A 6,163-nucleotide genomic window follows, 5' to 3' on the forward strand; every position below is an offset into this window, starting at 1 on the left:
GACCTTTCTCTCTCTCTCTCTCTCTCTCTGTCTCTCTCTCTCTGTGTCTCTCTCTCTCTCTCATGATCTAACTGTCAAATAAAAAATGACAATTAATTAAATTTGGCTTATTTGTTGGCTATGATATCAATTAAATTGCAGAAAGTAAGATTTCTCAGAGTTATGTCCACAGAATGGGAAACATTTGGTTTTTTAAAAATTCATGGGTAATCATAATTCTAGGTTCATGAATCCTTTCATTGCTATTCCATTTTTTACTGAATTAAAAATAACATGATAGGAATGGTGCTGTGACATAGGAGTTAGCTGCTGCCTGCAATGCTGGTATCCCATATGGGTGCTGGTTCATCTCCTGGCTACTCTACTTCCAATCCAGCTCCCTGTTAATACACCTAGGAAAGCAATGGAAGATGGCCCGTGTACTTGGGCCACTGCACCCACATGGGAGACCTGGAAGAAGAGAATGGCTCTTGGCTTTGGGCTGGTCCAACCCTAGCCATGTGGCCATTTGGTGCATGAACCACATAATAGAAGATCTCTCTTTCTCTCTGTCTCTTCTTCTCTTGCTGAAACTCTTCATTTCAAATAAATAAAATCTTAAAAATACCACAGACACTCTTTTATCTGTTCATTTTATTTTATTTTATTTTTTCTGGCCATTAATGATCTAGAAAAAGAAGAGGCACCATCACAAGGCTCCAAAGAAACAAGGGTACAAAGCAATCCATTACAAACCTTTGATTTTTCAGCTTTATATTAGAGTTTGAAGTCAGGTAGAGTGGTGCTTACATTTTTTTTTTTGCTTAAAATTGTTTTGACTGCTTTCAGTCTCTTGAGGCCCCATATAAACCTTAGGATTTTTTTTTCTTTTTCTGTAGGGATGACATTGGAAATTTATAGTCTGTATAGAAATGTAGATTACTAGGATGTTAAGAACATTCTAATAATAGTTATTCTCATCCACAGATATGGATATCTTTCTATTTATTTTTGTCTTCAATGTCTTTTGTCAATGTCTTACATTTTTCTATTATTTCATCTATTTTTTTCTCAGAAGCCTTTTATTTAAGGTATACAAATTTCATTCATTTCATTAATACATATTTTTTTTAAACTTTTATTTAATGCATATAAATTTCCAAAGTACGACTTATGGATTACAATGGCTTTCCCCCCGTACCGTCCCTCCCACCCACAACCCTCCCCTTTCCCACTCCCTCTCCCCTTCCATTCACATCAAGATTCATTTTCGATTATCTTAATATACAGAAGATCAGCTTAGTATACATTAAGTATGGATTTCAACAGTTTGCTCCCACACAGAAACATAAAGTGAAAAATAATAGATGATTTTTTTTAAAATGATGATGAAATCAGAGCAGACCTATTGTCATGTTTAATCCCAGTGAGAGTCAAGTTGGGAATTGATAATTTCTTTTTTTTTTTTTTTTTTTTTTTTTTTTTTTTTTTTTACAGAGGATCAGTTTAGTATGCATTAAGTAAGGATTTCAACAGTTTGCACCCCCATAGAAACACAAAGTGAAATATAATGTTTGAGTACTCGTTATAGCATTAAGCCTCAATGTACAGCACATTAAGGACAGAGATCCTACATGAGGAGTAAGTGCACAGTGACTCCTGTTGTTGACTTTACCAATTGACACTCCTGTCTATGGCATCAGTAATCTCCCTATGCTCCAGTCATGAGTTTCCAAGGCTATGGAAGCCCTCTGAGTTCTCTGATTCTTATCTTGTTTAGACAAGCTCATAGTCAAAGTGGAGGTTCTCTCCTCCCTGCAGAGAAAGGTACCTCCTTCTTTGATGGCCTGTTCTTTCCACTGGGATCTCACTCGCAGAGATCTTTTGCCAGAGTGTCTTGGCTTTCCATGCCTGAAATACTCTCATGAACTTTTCAGCCAGCTCTGAATGCCTTTAGGGCTGATTCTGAGGCCAGAGTGCTATTTAGGACATCTGCCATTCTATGAGTCTGCTGAGATTCTCACTTCCCATGTTGGATCACTCTCCCCTTTATTTACTCCATCAGTTAGCGTTAGCAGGTACTAGACTTGTCTATGTGCTCCCTTTGACTCCCAGTCCCTTCACCATGACCAACTGTGAACTGAAACTGATCACCTGGAACAGTGAGATGGCATTGGTACATGCCACCTCGATGGGATTGAATTGGAATCCCCTGGTATGCTTCCAACTCCACCACTTGGGGCAAGTCAGCCTGAGCATGTCCCAAATTATACATCTCTTCCCTCTCCCATTCCCACCACCATGTTCAACAGGGATCACATTTCAGTTAATTTTCAACACTTAAGAATAACTGTGCATCAATTACAGATCTAAACCAGTCATATTAAGTAGAACAGATTAAAAAAACTACTAAGAGGGATAATGTATTTAGTTGTTCATTAACAGTCAGGGCTATGCTGATCAAGCCACCATTTCCCATAGTGTCCACCTCACTCCAACAGGTTTCCCTCTTGGTGTTCAGTCAGTCGTCACCGATCAGGGAGAACATATGGTATTTGTGCCTTTGGGACTGGCTTATTTCACTCAGCATGATGTGTTCCAGATTCCTCCATTTTGTTGCAAATGACTGGATTTCGTTGTTTCTTACTGCGGTATAGTATTCTAAAGAGTACATATCCCATAATTTCTTTATCCAGTCTATCGTTGATGGGCATTTAGGTTGGTTCCAGGTCTTAGCTATTGTGAATTGAGCTGCAATAAACATTAGGGTGCAGACCTCTTTTTTGTTTGCCAATTTAAATTCCTTTGGGTAAATTCCAAGGAGTGGGATGGCTGGGTCGAACGGTAGGGTTATCTTCAGGTTTCTGAGGAATCTCCAGACTGACTTCCATAGTGGCTTGACCAGTTTGCATTCCCACCAACAGTGGGTTAGTGTCCCTTTTTCCCCACATCCTCGCCAGCATCTGTTGTTGGTAGATTTCTGCATGTGAGCCATTCTAACCGGGGTGAGGTGAAACCTCATTGTGGTTTTGATTTGCATTTCCCTGATTGCTAATGACCTTGAACATTTTTTCATGTGCCTGTTGGCCATTTGGATTTCCTCTTTTGAAAAATGTCTATTGAGGTCCTTGGCCCATCTCTTAAGTGGGTTGTTTGTTTTGTTTTTGTGGAGTTTCTTGATCTCTTTGTAGATTCTGGTTATTAACCCTTTGTCTGTTGCATAGTTTGCAAATATTTTTTCCCATTCTGTCGGTTGTCTTTTCACTCTCCTCACTGTTTCTTTTGCAGTACAGAAACTTCTCAATTTGATGCAATCCCAATAGTTGATTTTGGCTTTGACTGCCTGTGCCTCCCGGGTCTTTTCCAGAAATTCTTTGCCTGTGCCAATATCTTGAAGGGTTTCTCCAATGTTCTCTAGTAACTTGATGGTGTCAGGTCGTAGATTTAGGTCTTTAATCCATGTGGAGTGGATTTTTGTGTAAGGTGTAAGGTAGGGGTCTTGCTTCATGATTCTGCACGTGGAAATCCAATTTTCCCAGCACCATTTATTGAATAGACTGTCCTTGCTCCAGGAATTAGTTTTAGATCCTTGATCAAATATAAGTTGGCTGTAGATGTTTGGGTTGATTTCTGGTGTTTCTTTTTTTTTTTTTTTCTTTTTTTTTTAAACTTTTATTTAATGCATATAAATTTCCAAAGTACGACTTATGGATTACAATGGCTTCCCCCCCATACCGTCCCTCCCACCCACAACCCTCCCCTTTCCCACTCCCTCTCCCCTTCCATTCACATCAAGATTCATTTTCGATTATCTTAATATACAGAAGATCAGCTTAGTATACATTAAGTATGGATTTCAACGGTTTGCTCCCACACAGAAACATAAAGTGAAAAATAATAGATGATTTTTTTATGATGATGAAATCAGATCAGACCTATTGTCATGTTTAATCCCGGTGAGAGTCAAGTTGGGCTGATTCTGAGGCCAGAGTGCTATTTAGGACATCTGCCATTCTATGAGTCTGCTTTAGCTATTCGAGGTCTCTTGTGCCTCCATATAAATTTCAGCACCATTTTTTCCAGATCTGAGAAGAAGGTCTTCGGTATCTTGATTGGTATTGCATTGAATCTGTAAATTGCTTTTGGGAGAATGGACATTTTGATGATATTGATTCTTCCAATCCATGAGCATGGAAGATTTTTCCATTGCTTGGTATCCTCTTCTATTTCTTTCTTTAAGGTTTTGTAATTTTCATCGTAGAGATCTTTAACGTCTTTGGTTAAGTTTATTCCAAGGTATTTGATTGTTTTTGTAGCTATTGTGAATGGGATTGATCTTAGAAGTTCTTCCTCAGCCATGGCATTGTCTGTGTATACAAAGGCTGTTGATTTTTGTGCATTGATTTTATACCCTGCTACTTTGCCAAACTCTTCTATGAGTTCCAATAGTCTCTTAGTAGAGTTCTTTGGGTCCTCTAAATAAAGAATCATGTCATCTGCAAAGAGGGATAGTTTGAGCTCTTCCTTCCCAATTTGTATCCCTTTAATTTCTTTTTCTTGCCTAATAGCTCTGGCTAGAACCTCCAGAACTATATTGAATAGCAGTGGTGAGAGTGGGCATCCCTGTCTGGTTCCAGATCTCAGTGGAAATGCTTCCAACTTTTCCCCATTCAATAGGATGTTGGCTGTGGGTTTTTCATAGATTGCTTTGATTGTATTGAGGAATGTTCCTTCTATACCCAATTTGCTTAGAGTTTTCATCATGAACGGGTGTTGTATTTTATCAAATGCTTTCTCGGCATCTATTGAGATAATCATATGGTTTTTCTTCTGCAGTCTATTAATGTGGTGTATCACATTGATTGTCTTGCGCACATTAAACCATCCCTGCATACCAGGGATAAATCCCACTTGGTCTGGGTGGATGATCTTTCTGATGTGTTGTTGCATTCTATTGGCGAGAATTTTATTGAGGATTTTTGCATCTATGTTCATCAGGGATATTGGTCTGTAATTCTCTTTCAGTGCTGCATCTTTTTCCGGCTTAGGAATTAAGGTGATGCTGGCTTCATAGAAAGAATTTGGGAGGACTCCCTCTTCTTCGATTGTTCTGAATAGTTTGAGAAGAATTGGAGTTAGTTCTTCTTTAAACGTCTGGTAGAATTCAGCAGTGAATCCATCTGGTCCTGGGCTTTTCTTTGTTGGGAGGGCCTTTATTACTGTTTCAATTTCTGTCTCAGTTATGGGTCTGTTTAGGTTTTCTATGTCTTCCTGGTTCAATTTAGGCAGGTTGCATGTGTCCAGGAATCTATCCATTTCTGATAGGTTTCCTTGTTTGCTGGCATACAAGTCCTTGTAGTAATTTCTGATGATTCTTTTTATTTCTGTGGTGTCTGTTGTTACATTTCCTTTTTCATCTCTGATTTTATTGATTTGGGTCTTTTCTCTTCTTTTTTTAGTTAGTTGGGCCAATGGGGTGTCAATTTTGTTTATTTTTTCAAAAAACCAGCTCTTCGTTTGGCTGATTTTTTGTAATGTTTTTCTTGATTCAATCCTGTTGATTTCTTCTCTGATTTTAATTATTTCTCTTCTCCTACTAGATTTGGGTCTGATTTGCTGTAGGTTTTCTAGATCCTTGAGGTGAATTGAAAGCTCATCTATTTGGTGTCTTTCCAATTTCTTGATGTAGGCACCTATTGATATAAACTTTCCTCTTAACACTGCTTTTGCTGTGTCCCATAAGTTTTGGTATGTTGTGCTGTTATCCTCATTTACTTCCAGAAAGTTTTTGATTTCTCTTTTGATTTCTTGAATGACCCAGTGTTCATTCAGGAGCATGTTGTTCAATCTCCATGTGTTTGCGTATGCTCTAGGGATTCCTGAGTTGCTAATTTCCAACTTCATTCCTTTATGGTCTGAGAAGCTGCATGGTATGATTCTAATTCTTTTGAATTTGCTGAGACTCGCTTTATGGCCTAGTATGTGGTCAATCCTAGAGAAGCTTCCATGTACTGCTGAGAAGAATGTAAAATCTTTAGCTGTAGGATTGAAAGTTCTGTATATATCTGTTAGATCCATTTGGGCTATAGTGTCGTTTAAATCTACTGTATCCTTGTTGATCTTCTGACCGGATGATCTGTCTATTTCTGAGAGTGGAGTATTGAAGTCCCCCAGTACTACTGTA

This window comes from Oryctolagus cuniculus, chromosome 5 (assembly GCF_051225735.1).
Source record: "Oryctolagus cuniculus isolate XC-2025 breed Fujian yellow rabbit chromosome 5, ASM5122573v1, whole genome shotgun sequence".
Taxonomy (NCBI): Eukaryota; Metazoa; Chordata; class Mammalia; order Lagomorpha; family Leporidae; genus Oryctolagus; species Oryctolagus cuniculus.